Genomic DNA, 16,454 nt, shown 5'->3' with positions numbered 1-16,454 from the left:
ATTAAGGTAATTCAATTAAGTTCCTCTTCTTAAGTTATCTCTGAGAACGCGAACACGGCTACAGTAGTAGCCGTGTTCGCGGTATGGCAGATCAAGGCTGGCTGATGGGTGTTCCTGGAAGTGGGTCCCGCGATGGTCCTGGAGTCCTGGCCTGCGCAGCGGCGGCCGTAGGTGGGGTTGGTAAACGAAGTGGTCCGCAGACCCATCTTTAGAGCTGTTGTGACGCTGCACCGAGGGCTCAGGTGCCTGGTGTCGGGAACCAGGCTGGTGCCCGTCTCGTTTTTCCCCGCGGGGCCGATGCTGGTGACCACCGGTCCACGATGGCCTATGGACTCCATCTCTGTGAGGTCCGGCGTGGCCTCGTGTTTCTTCTACCGGTGGCATCTCTTCAGAGGGGCGTCCCCCATGCCCTCCAGCCATATTTCGCTTTCGACGTCTCCGGCGCCGCCGTCTTCCGGATGCTTCTCCTAAGTGCCTATGCAGTGGTGGTGCGCCGTCCCTGTCGTTTGTGTTGGCCATGGGTACCCCAGACATAGATGGCGCGTTACGTGCTGCAGTGTGTGCTTCGCGACGCGGAGGCAGATTATCCTCGGGCGGAGCTTCACGTGTCACCTCAGAAACCGTTATGACGGTAGGCGACTGAATGGCCGGTGGTGAAAACGGGCCCGGAGAAATAGCATCCATTTCAGGTGAAGCAGGGCAAACTATTTCCGTGGCCCACTCTGTCTGGATGCCTTTGGTTACCATCCTTGGGGCGCGGTACGCCGGGACGCTACAGCCGCGGGATCTTCGAGTTGGGACGCGTAGGCACATTTTAGTTGCATCTAGTAAGGCTTCTTCTCCAAAAATCTTTTCCCACTCGTTAATGACCCAGTGGTCCAGTTCCGATGCGATGTCCAGCGGTATCGGAGCCTTCTTGGCTCTAGTTGTACTACGAAGAGTGCGATCCCGCATTACTACAGGTGGGAGCCTATGCCCAGTAGGCTGAGGCATTCTGTCATTCACCATGACCAGAATCACAGTGGCGACTCTCAGGAGTCCACTACTCTACACTCACAGGAAACCACACAACACACACAACACTCACAAAATCACACCGGAAAACCACTAACCTTTCAATGTCACTGCTTGCACTGCACTTCTCTGCACGGTAGACCGCACCGCAGATGGTTGCACCCCTACGCCAGGTAAGTATTCATTAAACGCTACATTACGGCAGAAGAAGCCTTCAGAGACCCACTAATCGACCTGCACTATAATCTGAAATAGCCCTGTAGTGCTCGAATACCCAACCCGCTAAACACGTGGCGGCTCGAGACGTGTACTGAACACCAGAACGGTTCCGGGGACTCGTACACAGAACTATTCAGGAACTTTTCGAGAACCTATACAATATTAGAAAAGAAAATTGACCTGGAAGCATTGCTCTGTTGACCACGTTTCAATTGGGCATTAATTTATAATATCTTTCTATCATTAATATCTCCTGATTACACGTAAATTACAAAATAATGGTTATTAATATAGATTCCAATTTTACTTATTCAGTAAACCAGGCATGGAAAAATATTATTTTCAACAGTCCTGAGAGGAGCGGTGGAGATCGGAGGACGGACTTTATTACGAAAATACCTAATTCGAGAATGTGCACATTTTAAAAATTAAACACCCAATGTGCCTCAAATTAATCACCCAAGTGATCGAGTCATCTCTGTGAAGGAATGCAATCGACTTGATTCAGTAAATTAAATATTATGCCCACCTATAACATGCACTGCCGTTGGCAGAAATGAGCAACCTTGGAAGAAAATCTTCGAGGCTGCTGGTGGAAGCGATGAACGTTGACACTTTCAAACTGTGTGAAGGCATTTCAAATCACAAACTGAAGAAGTTGCTTAATCGATGGAAGCATATACGAGAGCACATAAGAACAACTAAAGAAGCCTACCACTTGCCAGCTTAAGTGCACCGAAAAACGTATAAATTGTGTAAACCTCAGAAGACATGATGACATTTCCAGGAATAAAATAAAAAAAGGGGAACAAATTAAGATAATAGCATTTCACTCGCGATAGATTCTACAACGAAAATATTTCCCTATACCAACCTTCCGGCATACAAATGACGGCGAGAGTACATCGATTGCCAGTGGAAGAGTTAATTAGAGACTCAAATACATTAGTCATATTTTGTTCTCAATTATGAGCTCCAAAAGTAATAAAGGTTCATCTATTATTTTTTAAATAAGGTTACTTTTAATGGCATCCCTTTCAGAAACGGAGTACCTTCCTACTCGCTGTTTACAGGATAAGGTATGTTGAATATGGTTTACAACGGAGTAACCATGAAAATAGTAGTATCGTGATTTTCAACCTCAAATGTTCCAATTACAATTTCCTGTCGTCCCGCTCTTTGAAAAACCATTGCATCAGGGCAGGAGCTCAATCGTATGAATATCTTCAAAATATGAGTACACCTCGACAATTTAAGGTGGCAATTCGTGAAGTGCATTCGGATCCTAGTCTAGAGAAACAGAAAAACGAATCAATTGAAACAATTGGGGACAAGAGCAGAAAAGAATTAAGAAATAGCATACTCATATTCAAGATTCGCCAGATGTGAATACAAGTGTCATCTTTTGAGTATCAAGAATATGCATCGATTACCAGTGGAAGAGTTCATGAAGGGACGGCGCGAACGCAGTCCCTACTACCAAAAATTACGCGCCCGAGTTACCCACATTTGGGGCAATCGCAGGGGTCAGCCTACCCGGAGTGCAATGGGCAAGCCTCGTCCTGGGGGAACCGCCTTAAGGATCACGGTAGCCCCTACGCCAGGTAAGTATGATTAAACTTGCATTTCCAAACAACCGCTATGTTTTTCGCACTCTTGCCCATTTCGACCGCTGTATTACGAGCTAAGGTGTTTCCAATATGCCCGATCAAAAGATAAATGCATTCATCTTAATTGCCTTTTTTCAAATATCGACGATAAACCGTCATCAAGACTTAATCGTAATATTGGTTTTCCTGTCCAAAAGCGGGCAGGCGTTCCTACGGACGGTCAGATATGCAGGGAAATTCACAACTTTCGCACTCAATCCAAGAGTTTACGCCGGCCGACGCGCAATCCGAAGCTTTCTTTTCGGACATATTTATTTAAATTATGAACGGGAACATAACAACAGTTCAAATACAATTACTTCAGATTTTTTAATTAAGATTCCTCAAAATGCCAATTACATTTCTTTTAAATTTAATGCCGAAGAAGAACACGAACTGATTGAAAATGCATGTTGAAGAGGAAAACTAATTCATTTTTTCCTTCCCGTCAAAAAGGAATCATTACTTAGGCGACACTAACTGGATTGCTGCTCACTCATGTAGAGAAGATGCACATCTTAAAAATTAAATATCCTATGTGCCACAAATGAATCACCCAAATGAACGATTCATCTCAGTGAGGCAATTCATTTGACTTGAGTCAGTACATTAATGCATTCGGCCCACCTGTAACATGCACTGCCGTTGGTGGACATGAGCAACTTCGGAAGGAAAACCTCGAGACTGCTGATGGAAGCGAAGAACTTTGATTCAAGCCAACTTTACGCGGAAACCACATCAGTAAACAGCAGAGCATAACATTACTAGTGGACGAGTTATTAAGGGACGGCGCGAACGTAAAGAGTAGGTTAACGCCAACGCCGGGTTTCTCTCCACCCTTCATCCTTTCCTGTCCATCCCTCATGGCGCAAATGACCTCAGCTGTCGGCCGCCTCCCCTATAACCTAATACTACGACAATATGAACTAGTATTTCACACCCGAAAAATCACTCTACGTTAAGGAAAAGTTAGTTAAGATTTGCACAAATATGGAACACAAATATTAAGTTATTCCTAAAGAGCATTTAATGACCAAGAATTCATTCTGGAGAATTTTAGATCGGATCGATTAAATATGTATTTTTCCCACGAACGATAAGGGATCAGAATAACTCGTCCGACCGCGCTGTAAGGGAAAACATATTTGAGTAGATAAATAGTAGACTGGTGTGTAATCACTCCTGCCAACATCCTGGCGGGAGCTTGCAGGGTACTAGGTAGATAAAATAACTAAAAAATTAGAAATATCTCCTTTCCTTCCCCGCTAAGCACTTGAAAGGGTCGTACATCCTTCCCAATCGGTTAGATAGAAAAATCAAATTTAAGGAAAAGCGGCAATAAAACCAACTCAATGGCCAGAAAATGAACAAAGAAATGTTCACATAATAAATGAGTAAAAAATAAATATCATATAAAATATTGCTGAAAATATTTAAACGCTTTGTAGCTTTCTGCCACCATGAAAATACGAGTATTCGTGTATGTCGATAAAACGTTGCGATTACAGAAAATAATTTACTATGAATTAGACAAAATTGCAATTGATTGCGGGTGGGGAACTTGATTGACATTTTTGTAAATGACATATCTCTGTATTATATTCCAAGACGCGAGCGTAATGCCACCGTTTATGTCGCGAGCAGGGACGCCCACGAAAGCGGACGGCCGGTTGATGCACACCACACTCAAGGGTGATAGCACACAAAAAGGGGTTGGACCATTTCGCCCATCGAACGTGGACTCCAAAAACGACTGCCAAGTGCGTAATTACGAAAGCGAAAATGATTTCAGAGACCATATTCAATTCGAAATCAACGTACACATATTTCGCACACGCAAAAATTGAAGGCGAGGAAACTCAAGCCTACTAAAATGAATTTATTATCAAATTAAAGGAATGAAGACGTTTCTATTCATGCAAAACTTACTACCTTGAACAAAAAGTTCCCGGAATAACCACCGTGTGGCGCTCCCATCGTTCCGATTTGAGTTCTGTTTTCTTTGTTAAATTGGTACATCTGTTGTTGATATTCCCTTTAAATCTTAGTGTCATAACTTGACATTTGCAAAAGTTACGTAGCCAAGAGTACATCTATCTCTGTGTGTGTTGGCGATTTTTTACAATTTCAGAAATGGATTTAAATTTGCAACACCGAACTTGTATTAAATTTTGCGTAAAAAACGGATTTAGTGGCGCACGGACGTTGGAAATGTTGGAAAAGTGTTTCGGCAACGATTCTCTAAAAAAAACGGTCGTTTACCAGTGGCACGAGCGGTTCAGAAGTGGTCGTGAGTCAATCGAAGATGATGAACGCAGTGGCAGACCATCGACATCGAAAGTCGGTGAAAAAATTGATAAAGTAAAAGAAATGTTGGTCAATAACCGCAAATTAACCATCAGAGAAATAGCGGAGGACTTGAACATTGCCTATGGATCCGCCCAAGACATTGTGGTTAATGATTTGGGTTTCCGTCGTGTAGCAGCAAAGTTGGTGCCAAAAGACCTCAATTTCATGCAAAAAAGAGACCGTGTTGACGTCGCAAAAGACATGATTTGCGAGGCTGAATCCGATCCCACATTCATCAAAAGGATCATTACTGGAGACGAGACGTGGGTTTATGAGTACGACACGCAATCCAGACATCAGGCAAGTGAATGGCGTTCACCAAATGAGCCGAGACCAAAAAAACCACGTCGTTTTCAGTCAAAAAAGAAGGCAATGCTGACGGTTTTCATGGATTACAACGGTGTAGTGCATCATGAATTTTTGCCAGAAGGCCAGACAGTAAACAAAGAGTATTATTTGGGCGTTATGAGACGTTTGCGTGAAGCAATTCGCCGAAAGAGACCAGAAATGTGGGCAGAAAACTCGTGGATTTTGCACCATGATAACGCACCGTCGCACAGTGCTATCATTATTCGTAATTTTTTGACGAAAAATGCAACAAATACCATCCAACAGCCACCGAATTCACCTGATTTGGCTCCCTGTGACTTCTTTCTGTTCAATCGAGTTAAAAAACCATTACGGGGAACGCGTTTTAGCAGCCGAGAGGAAGTAATGGAAAAATCGCAGGAAGCACTGATGGACATACCGAAAACCGACCGTAACTTTTGCAAATGTCAAGTTATGACACTAAGATTTAAAGGGAATATCAACAACAGATGTACCAATTTAACAAAAAAAACAGAACTCAAATCGGAACGATGGGAGCGCCACACGGTGGTTATTCCGGGAACTTTTTGATCAAGGTAGTATACAACGCAAAGCTTAAAACGTGTCACTTCTAGAAACAAATAAAAACCAATGCCTGAAATGGAAATGAGCCACTTGACGTGGAATTATTCGAGTGACCAGCACTGAGAATGCAAAAGCCGTAACAATCAAGCAATTTATTGGCCTCTTCAAACGCGCAGATTTGGAGAGGGCCTATTTTAATGCGAACACAGGTAGGCACTGTCAGATGGGAGTTTTCAATGGGAAATTCGGGAGACGTGGAAACGATAACATGGGGATAAATATCACAACCATAATACTAGATTCAATCAATAATACCGGGGATAATGACAATTTCACTTCACTGCCAAATGATCAAATTGATAGCACGGTATACTATTAAAACAAAAGATTTTTGAATTCCGGTCTGCATTCACTTCAGCGAATGCATTTCATAAACTATTAGCACATCGTGAAAAAAACCGCGATTTCCGTGTAAGACGAGAATCTGAGTAATCGCCTAAATCGTTCAATGATGCGATTAAAAAAATATTTGAGAAAATCCACTGATTTTCAGACTAATAAAAATGACATCTCGACGTGGCGCCAATTGTTTAACTACTAAAGTATTAGCAATTAACAACGTAAAGACATTAAATAAGGTTTGCCACTGGCTACAGGTGGCTAAATGAAAAGCGAACGTCTAAAATATATTTCACATGTGTATAGCCACGCTTTGCACCGAGGTTAATTAATATATTCATAAATATTTGCACAAACACGAAATACAAATATTAACTTACCCCCTTAAGCATACTGATTGACTGAAAAATTACTCCGGAGAAATATCGCCTGGAATTCCCCGAGGAATAAACCGAGGCACGTACGATGTCACTCCTTCCAATCGCTTACATAGAAGATAAAATTAGTAAAACAGCAATCAAGTCAATTGAATAATATGATGGCTAATGGAATAAACAGAACACGAGCAACCACTTCGCTACTTAAAAAACGAGAATAAATATCGGATATACCAATGCTGAAAATATTTAAACGCTTTTTAGTTTTTCTGCCATCAACAATATATACTATTCACTAAAATCGTTTAATGCTGGTCTTAAAAAAAAACATTTATTTTGATACGAGTGCAACCAAAACTAAATCCAAGAAAGTTTGAATGTACCCGACATTAGCTGAATTCGTGAAATAAATCTTATCTGTGGTCGCCAGGTCTACAGCATTTCTTATTAGGATCACGAATGATGGTACACACTCCAATTCTCAACGTCATTCTTACTTGCACATCTCCAATGCCATTCATGGGGTAATCCCATTTTGGAAAGCAGAAAAAACCAATTCATTCCTATATTAAGGTCATAATATTTTTAAATTTCAAATGAATCCCAATTGTTCTTCGCCAGATAACGACTCAGTTTCCACACACAATTATGCAATTGCCACTGATCTAGGAGTTTAAAAAACCATGCATTTTACAAAAGCCTGACACGATTGAACAAACTATTCCATGCTTTTCTTAATAAAACATTACTAACAAACCAGGGCACGTAATCCACTGAAATGATGGCAACACCTTGAAATGAGATCGAGCCACTATAAGAATTTTAACTAGTAACAATCACAATGTGGTTTAGAAACAAAATAGGAATTTTTAAACTTGACCTGACATATAATTATGAGATGCATGAGGAGGAAGCACTCATTGAAAAGACCATATCACCTCATATCCACATAGAACAAGACAAAATTGCCTCAAGAGCTCAAGAATAGCGCGTCTAATTGCGCTCGTCGATTTGCAGAGAACGTAGGCAAGAGTGATGTTAATTACTATCTGATATAACGTGCAAAAAGAGGATTATTTACAACGGATGGATGGAAGAGAATACGAAAAACGCGCTGTATTTAAAAAATAGAAAATAAGGGAGAAATGGAACAACAGTAAGGTATACTGCTGGTCTGACTTGAGAATATAGCTGCGTGTAGACAGACAGGCTTTCGGAAACCAAGTAAAGAACGTATAAGTGAAGGGCTGTTAAGAAAAGGCCAAATTTGAAATATCCATCGAAATATTTCTCTAAGTATTAGGTTAAGGCAAAGATAATTGATTTCATTCAGGAATTAATGTTTTCGATATTTAAATTTTTCGATTGTGAAGATGTTACACGCAAGACAGCCCTAATATCAGGGGAACTTTGACGCCGCGAATTTAAAGGAATTATACTGGATAAGCTTACAAAAATGATACTCTTTTAAGGCACCAGGGGCACGAGAAATATTAATAACCTCTATCCATTCTAAAAAAAGCTATAAACAACGGGGAAATTGCGTTCAAAACATCAAACTTGTTTTGGCAAACCATTCAGGAACATAATTTTAACGTGACAATTAATGGACAAGGGCACGATTATCAAAATATCTAAATTATATATTTTCTTAAATTGTTAATCACGCTTATTTAGTTGTTTAAAGGGAAATAGGCACATAAAAACCCGGCAACAAACGCCTTTCTGCTGAGAAAAAACGGAAGACTCAATACCACTTACTCCTGGAACTTGAAGACGGCAGTCGAGTACACTGTGTCTATATAAGATTCATCAAAAATAAGACACACACATTATGATTGAGGAAAAACGTCCTTTCTCCATCTTATTCCGTGGCAGAACAGTTTTCATTACTTATTCCATCTCATTGCCAGGTATTGATATGATCGGTGAACTATTCTGTGCATGCCCTATCCTGAAAGTTTTTAAATATATGTTTAGGAGCTTGGCTAACAATAATTATGAAACACTCTCCACTGGCCGCGGCGTTCCACTGGATAGGGAAACCGAAGTCCATCGATATGAATGCCGCGGGCGGGTGTCGCTTTTCATATTCCCTACGTTTGAATTTGTTGGAAAGGAGAATGCCGATCGCAATTATTATTTCATTACCAAATCAGCAACATTACTTTCGCACCAATGTCTTCGTTATCATTACTGCATCTATACTATGACAGATATATATCTATCTTTTTGCACTCACTATTCTAATTGGAAGAAAAGTTCGGGGAAAATAGTACATTCAATTTTATACAATTCTTATATCATTTTTTCAATTCAATTAATTTCTTTTCATTTCTCAACACAAGATTCAAATTCCCAAGCTATCGACGTATAAACATCTTTCGGCGCGGATTATATGGGAAATAAAAGAGCCAAGATGTCACCACGACGGCCACTTGTTGAAACCAGAAGAGCACCGGTAGGAAGGTATTAGTTTCGAATTAAATTAATCACCAGTTATGGTAGGCTTTTCATCAACACGATACACAGCACTGTTATACTTCCAACCCAGACAATACGAGAGTACTAAAACCCTACCCCTCATAAGATAATTTAACGCATCTACAATCCAAATAAACATCGTACACCAACCGTATTCCAATGATCACTCCAATATAAACTGGCGAATTTATTGGCGTTTTAAAAGGATATTTAAACACTAGTGACATTTCAATGGCCCAAGCAGAAGATATTTAAATGAATAAGGACCTGGGAATACTGCGGATAAGGGTTTTCTTAGATCGAGGCTCTCAAAAACCAAAATTATAATCACACAATTAATTATGTAATTTGCGCCGAATCAAAAAATTATAGAAAATGGATAAAATCGAAGCACTCGATGACAAAATTATCTCAATTACTTCCGTTTTCACACCCAACGTTAACCGACAACCAGTCTAAGGATAAATTCGTCGTAAGCATATAAAAATCCGAGGGCCGAAACAAGAAACGCACTAGCACTCTCCTGTACGACAGCAGTTGGCATCAGCTACGAAAAGGCTCAAGTGGTGGCTACGAAGTCCTTCCAGACACGAAGCTTAAGACGAAAGCACAACATAAGTTATTTTGAAAAGAATAAAAAACTACACACCTTACACAGTTCCACGGCCTCTGGAAGCGGCTGTTGAGGAAGACCACCTGCGCGGAAAATATTAACATAAATTAGTCAAGTTAAGATGCATTTTCTAATAACTTAGACGAAAGAACAATCGAAATTGAAATAGCAATGCGGGTTTCAACTGTTAATACCCTTTATTACGACTTAAACAGAGAAGTCAATTGAGCTGTTAATGGGGAGGTTACAACTCTTCAAAATTCTTAGCAAATTTACAGATATTCAGAGATCCCATGATCTCTGAATATTCATCGATGTAACATCAGTTCTCCCAAGACAGTCTCATAATTTGTCACTCACCATTTCATCTGGATAGTGTGCCCAATGTCTTTAAACTGCTCCCACTTCTTCAATTCACTGTTTTAAAATAAGTACTCGAGGTTGCGAATTTAAACACAAACAAAGAAAATATTATGAAGCACGATGCCGACTACGAACTGATCCTACGCCATTCTAAGAAGAATAAAAAATAATGCCAACAAAGAAGAATTCACGCGATAAAAAAACCCACTCTACCAAAAATACTGCCCCCCAATTCAGCACCCACCTGTCTAAACAAGTTACTTCACTTCAGAGCAATTCACTCCCAGCACCCAACCGAAATTAAACTAACAGAAATATATAGAATACAGAGGGCATTTATGAAGAAAACCGCTAAGGTGAAACGTAATGAGAAGGCCCAAATGGACCCATTAATTAAAACAAGGATATTGCTAGACTTTGTATCACAAATGATGAAACTAGCGGCGATGAGTCATGGAAAGGCTAAAAATGACGCAAAAGTACAACGAGCACCATTTGGTTTCGATCGCACAAATTCAACGTCCAACGACCTGGCACTCCCGATCTAATCTGACAGTGGGTAACTCGCTGTAAAAGAGACAACTGCGAAGACGCTCCTCCTACGTCGAAAGACGAATTAGGAGGGGGCTGGAACAAGGGGAGGGGGCTGTATCGGAGGGAGGGGGAAGGAGGACGGACGGCGGGGTTCTGGACTTGCCCCCTTCCACTATCGGCAGCGGGATAGCGGTGTCATTTGACTCGCGGTCTCCTTCGGCGGGGGGCCAGGGGCACGAGAGTGAGGAGACCATTCCAATGGGAAAAGAGAAGGGGAGGAGGAGGTGAACACGGGGCGCGGAAGGGGAGAGGGAAGAGCGCGTTACACCGAAAAAAGGGCAAGTGGTGGGGGAAGGGAAGGTGGTTGAAAAGAAACTTGGACATAATGGTTACACCCCTCCCACCACATGAGCCCGTGGTCCCCTCTGGAAAAACCCCAATGTCCCGAAACCGCCACCGCGCTCCTGTTCCCATAATTTTACCCATGAAAATGGCTCGCCTTACATTAACATAATTACACTGCATGATAAATGAAGGCCAGCGTATGAATTCGCGTAATAACTATTTAATTAAAAAGCGGCAATACGACTACTTGCTATTAACATATTCGCGCCCCAGAACAACACGTCCAAGATGTGATAAATTCTCTTACAAATCGGTGTCAGGGCATGTACCCATGTGGAAGCATTATTTCCACCAATGAAAGCAATAATAAAAGTGGAGATCCTATGAGGAACTTGGTCGAACGCCTTTTCACAAAGTAGAAATATAGCATCGGCCTGACCATTATTTTCACACGAGACCAAAATATAGCGAACAGAAAGTGCCAGTTGGGCCTCGCAAGGGCATGTGAAGAGCTTTTTAAAATTATGGACGTGACGTAGGCTACTTCCCAGTCTCAACTTACTGCGACATTATTTCAGGATTTAATGAATATTATTTCCAAATTAGTAGCCATAGCTGACGCATTTTGTGTAGGTGAGCATGGATTTGATCACAAATCCCTTCGGCGGCTTACGTATTCATTTACATATACGTATTGCCTTGCAAGGGCGAGGATTGGTGTAGGTTAAAAAGGAATAATACTATCGGAAATTTTTTAGTTCTAAACTTGAACTCTCTGATCCTACATATATTCTCTTTCTCATGTCTATACTGACACAACGCCCCGGAAACCGCCGCGGGACTTTGGTGGGAGGCTAGGAAATCATCCGTAAAATAAATTCAACTTTGTGAAAGAAAACAAGCCGAAGCACACCAACACAGATATAGGATTTCACGAAAATCTAATTTTAACTTAAATATGCTAATACATATACTAGTAACTTCAATACAGATATAAACATATAAACACATGCGGCTAAGAAGCCACTACAGACCTGCGCAGATTTTCACATGGTTTCGCTTCTAACAATATCGCATTACTACCATTTTGACAATTGTGACTCTTGATTGTCTGAGGAAAGGACGAAATGAAATCCATGTACGCTAGATTATCAATCTCTTTCATCTTATGTTATACGTCTGAACCTACCTAAATATAGGGAGGGGCCGTAATAATTCCTTTTGAGTCATTATTAGATTCATGTGTTCCGAACCTTGATATAATTCATAGTATCGTTTATTCTCTTCGCCGTTTACGTGGCTCCAACCCGATTTCTAAAAAAGGCCTGTCACACGCCCGACTTCTAATCGTAGCAATCTTCAAAGAATTGCGAGGATTTTCTCTGAATCAAATCAAATTCCTTTACCTAAGCTCTCCCCCAAGGATCCCATATACAATCTGAGAATTCCTAATGGGGTTCAACTAAAGGGAAATTACACCTCTCATTCCTTTCCCTTACATTCCCGACCAGCGTTTAATGAATCCGAGTTTCTTGTTGGAAGATCCACACATTCCGCACCAAATGAAAGGCGTGGTGTAAGACTACCCCGAAATATTTAACTTGATCTACCGCAGTTATCACTCAACCCTGTATTGTATAATTCATGTCCTGCCCATCACTTTTTTCCCTCCAACATTTCCAAACATCCAATTATGCTCATGTTCCGTTCTACTCCTAATTCCTTGCACCAATCCAATATTTTTACAAATCGCTGGAGAGTAGTGGGCCGATATCGTGGTACAACGGGGTTAGCGACGCAGTTTAAACAGCATTGAAAAAATAACCGAAGACTTTTAGTTGAACAAAAAACCTTTTATAAATTTTCTCAATTGATCTCAGCAACGCTGGCAGGAATAGCCATGAATGGTCGGGTACAAAGAGGGCATTAGTCATAGTTTTAGTTAGCTCCAATTCAATAGAAGTTAATTCTGGTGTTCCCAAGAGAAGTGTTATCGGGCCTTTTTTATTCCTACTTTACATTAGTGACATTGATCCCGTAGTCACTAGTAAAATACGTTTATTTTCTGACGATGCAGGGTTTTACCGTGATATCCGTTATACTGAGGACACAGTAGCTTCATCGGATGACATTAAAACTATACAACGCCGATGAGACACATGGTGATTAGAATTAAACATAAAAATGTGCGAAGTGATGAATTATAGAAGAAAGGGCAATCCCCCCCCGAACGCCTAATGCATTAGGAACACCGAAATGGAATGTGTACACTCGATTAAATACCAATGCGCTACTCACGACCTCTTAGGGATGAAACATTTGGGGAGATGTGAGCACAAGCTAGAAAATAATTAGTATTGGGGAAACGTGATGAAACGGTTTAAAAGAAATGTTATATTTCGCTCGTTGGGCCTCATTTAGAATATGCAGCTAGTACATGGGGATACGCACGGATTTATTGCTGATTAGGATCGCGGGCAGCATAGATACGTTAAACGTAGTTATGATAATCTTAGTGGCGTAAATAAAATATTAGAGCAGCCAGGCTGGGAGTCACTCGCGGAGCGAAGGTTAAATTAGAGTAGAGATCGAAGCTCTGGCATAATTTGAAAGGGTGTCTTCTTAAGCAGAGATGTTGAAAATGTATGAATATTACCCCCATCGTACCACTATTGGAGAGGCCATGTCAATAACATTAAAGAGAAGAGGGAGTGTGGAACAGATAGATTTAAGATGTTATTTTTTACACGAATGATAAGGGATCGAAATAACATTCACCGACCAACGCCAACGCATGAGTAGTGAACCTGTACTACTCCGTCGGAACTGGGTTCCACTGGAGCCATGGAGTGCTTTTGTTGAATTGATAGATGAAGGAGAATTTTATGCTTCTAGTTTTTTTATTATTATTATTAAGTAATTCTTTTTGCTTTTCTTTTTTCATTATTATTACTTTATTTTAGGATTATATACTTATATTCGGGTGACAATTGCTGTGTTGCGTAATCACTCCCAGGCACACACCCTAGGGGAGGCTTGCACGGGACTAATTCCGGAGACCCGCTTCTTTATAAGGACAGCTGAAGAATACTTCGTCGAATCGTCATTTCATCGAATCGAGATAAGAGAAACGCTAAGAGTGTGGAGCGAATGATCAGCTGATCTGCGAGGAGTCCCACATTTCTATTTCACGGAGTGGAGCGACGAATATGAGAATAATATTCCATAATATAAGAACACACTGGAAAAAGATTGGCCCTGAACATCCACTCAAACGCAGTTTCTTAAATGACAATCCTGATAATTAAATTTACACGAAAACTCGGCTGATACTCTCACGACAACAGGTACATTAGAACAGAGGTTGAGTAAAGAGAGAGTGGGCATTGATTGTACATGCAAAACGCGAGGAATGGAATCAGGAATGACAACAAATCTGTGGGGAAATGTACTCGTTTTAAATTCGCCCTACACCGTGACCGTGGGGCTAAACAATGTCGACGGGGAAACGAAAGATACATCATACTTCCTCTAAAAGGCGCCGCCAAAATAATCCTGAGATGATTCTGAGAACATAGAGACACGGTAAATGCACGAGGAAAGAGCTTTCAGCGACTTCCATAGCAAGGGTTCGCGAAAAGAGGAAGGGTGTGAAGCCTTGACAGGGAAACGAGACGGATTACTAACACGGGAAAAGGGGAGCAGACTCAGGGGATTAAGGTTTTAACCCCCTCCACCCAGGAATGGCGCCTGTGGCCTTGTGGGAGGTCGTCTCCACACGTGCGTTGCTAGGAAAGGGCAATAAAGCGAAAGGGGGAAACAAACCCTCGCCGGGCTAGCCCTCCCTTCGCCAGCTCCCACCCATAAACCGAACACTACGGTTTAAATTTCCACGAAACACTTTCAGACCTTTCACGGCACACGAGAAATTTAGGGCATGCCAACGTTATAACCTTTGTATAGTACATGCCATTGGTATACACAGCGTTTATCAGTGAACGCTTTGCAAAAAATTGCCAATATTCATGAGGAAAATTAGCCTTCTAATTAATCATAGTTTTAGACTACAGCTTCATCTCATATATACTAAACCCGCGAATAAAGCACGAAGTGAAACAGCATGGTGAAGCTCGTGACGTGAAAGGATATTTCACGAAAAGAGCGAGACATACTGTCGTTTAGCATATTATAGCGATTAGATCAACCACCGAATGAACTCTATTCGCATACAAATTAATTATAAACGCCTGGGACTTGAAAAACATTAAATCCGAAAAATTCCGCGTCAATGTACTTACATGCGCTAATACGAAATTAATCACGAAAACGCTTGATTAAAGCGATTAGGTAAAAAGAGGTGTTAAACGAAACGAATAAAACCGAAACAATGACGTAAGCATTGGCGTGGTGCTCTTCCGTTTTCTGTATAGATTTTACATTCGTGCTCGCAATATAACAGCATTTAGGGACCCAGTAAGCCGTAGTAAGGGCGTGTGGCAGAGGGTGCTGGGTCACAAGCCGCGATAATCTACACCGAACCTTATCCAAACACGTGATACCCCACAGTTCACCGAAAGGGGAATTGAAATTGGGCGACTAAACACAGCATTCGTGATCAATCAGTTACGCTCAATAAAATTGCTGTACATTCAATAACCACTCCACTGACTATATAAAGAACTCAAGTAAGCAAACCCATTAAAAAGTGCGGGATCACACGCACGCTATGACCAATTATCATGTGGCTTTCGAATTATGCATGGCGTACAATTCATAAATCACAGTCGGAAAATTTGAATTATACAAATAAGGGCTATTGAAAGCCGACAATCAAACTATAGGAACTATTAATTGGAACAGGACAAAGAAATCGTGGATCACGGATGAGATGATTACGAATATAGATGACAGAAGGAAATGGAAAAATATTAAGATAGAGTTGGGTGGAAGGAAGTACAACAAGTTAAATATTGAATTGTGACGGTAACAAATACAGCAAAAAGTAGCATGGTCGAAGACGCAGTGCGAGGACATGGAAAGTTTGCAGAGGAAGGGTGAAATTGGTGTGCTATACAAGAAGGTTAAAACACTCTCGGGGACTAAGGAGGGAAAATCTGTGTCAGAGATAATTCGGGTAAGATAATGGTTGAAACAGAAAAGATCCAAGAGAAATGTGAGGAATATATAGAATAACTGCATGGGAAAGAACTTAGG

At 41.0% G+C, this 16,454-nt stretch overlaps 1 non-coding gene across 1 annotated transcript; it reads right to left on the bottom strand.

Moving 5' to 3' along the window:
* Positions 1 to 2,683: 2,683 nt before the first annotated feature.
* LOC139700539 (U1 spliceosomal RNA) lies at positions 2,684 to 2,845 on the bottom strand. The gene has a single exon (XR_011703733.1). It is a non-coding gene; the product is annotated as a U1 spliceosomal RNA (small nuclear RNA).
* Between the last annotated feature and the right edge of the window lie 13,609 nt (positions 2,846 to 16,454).

The sequence above is a fragment of the Hetaerina americana genome, unplaced genomic scaffold, assembly GCF_022747635.1.
Source record: "Hetaerina americana unplaced genomic scaffold, ioHetAmer1.1.p SCAF_104, whole genome shotgun sequence".
Classification (NCBI taxonomy): Eukaryota; Metazoa; Arthropoda; class Insecta; order Odonata; family Calopterygidae; genus Hetaerina; species Hetaerina americana.
The sequence above is the reverse complement of the archived record's forward strand: the minus strand, read 5'-3'. Positions and strand labels throughout refer to the sequence as shown.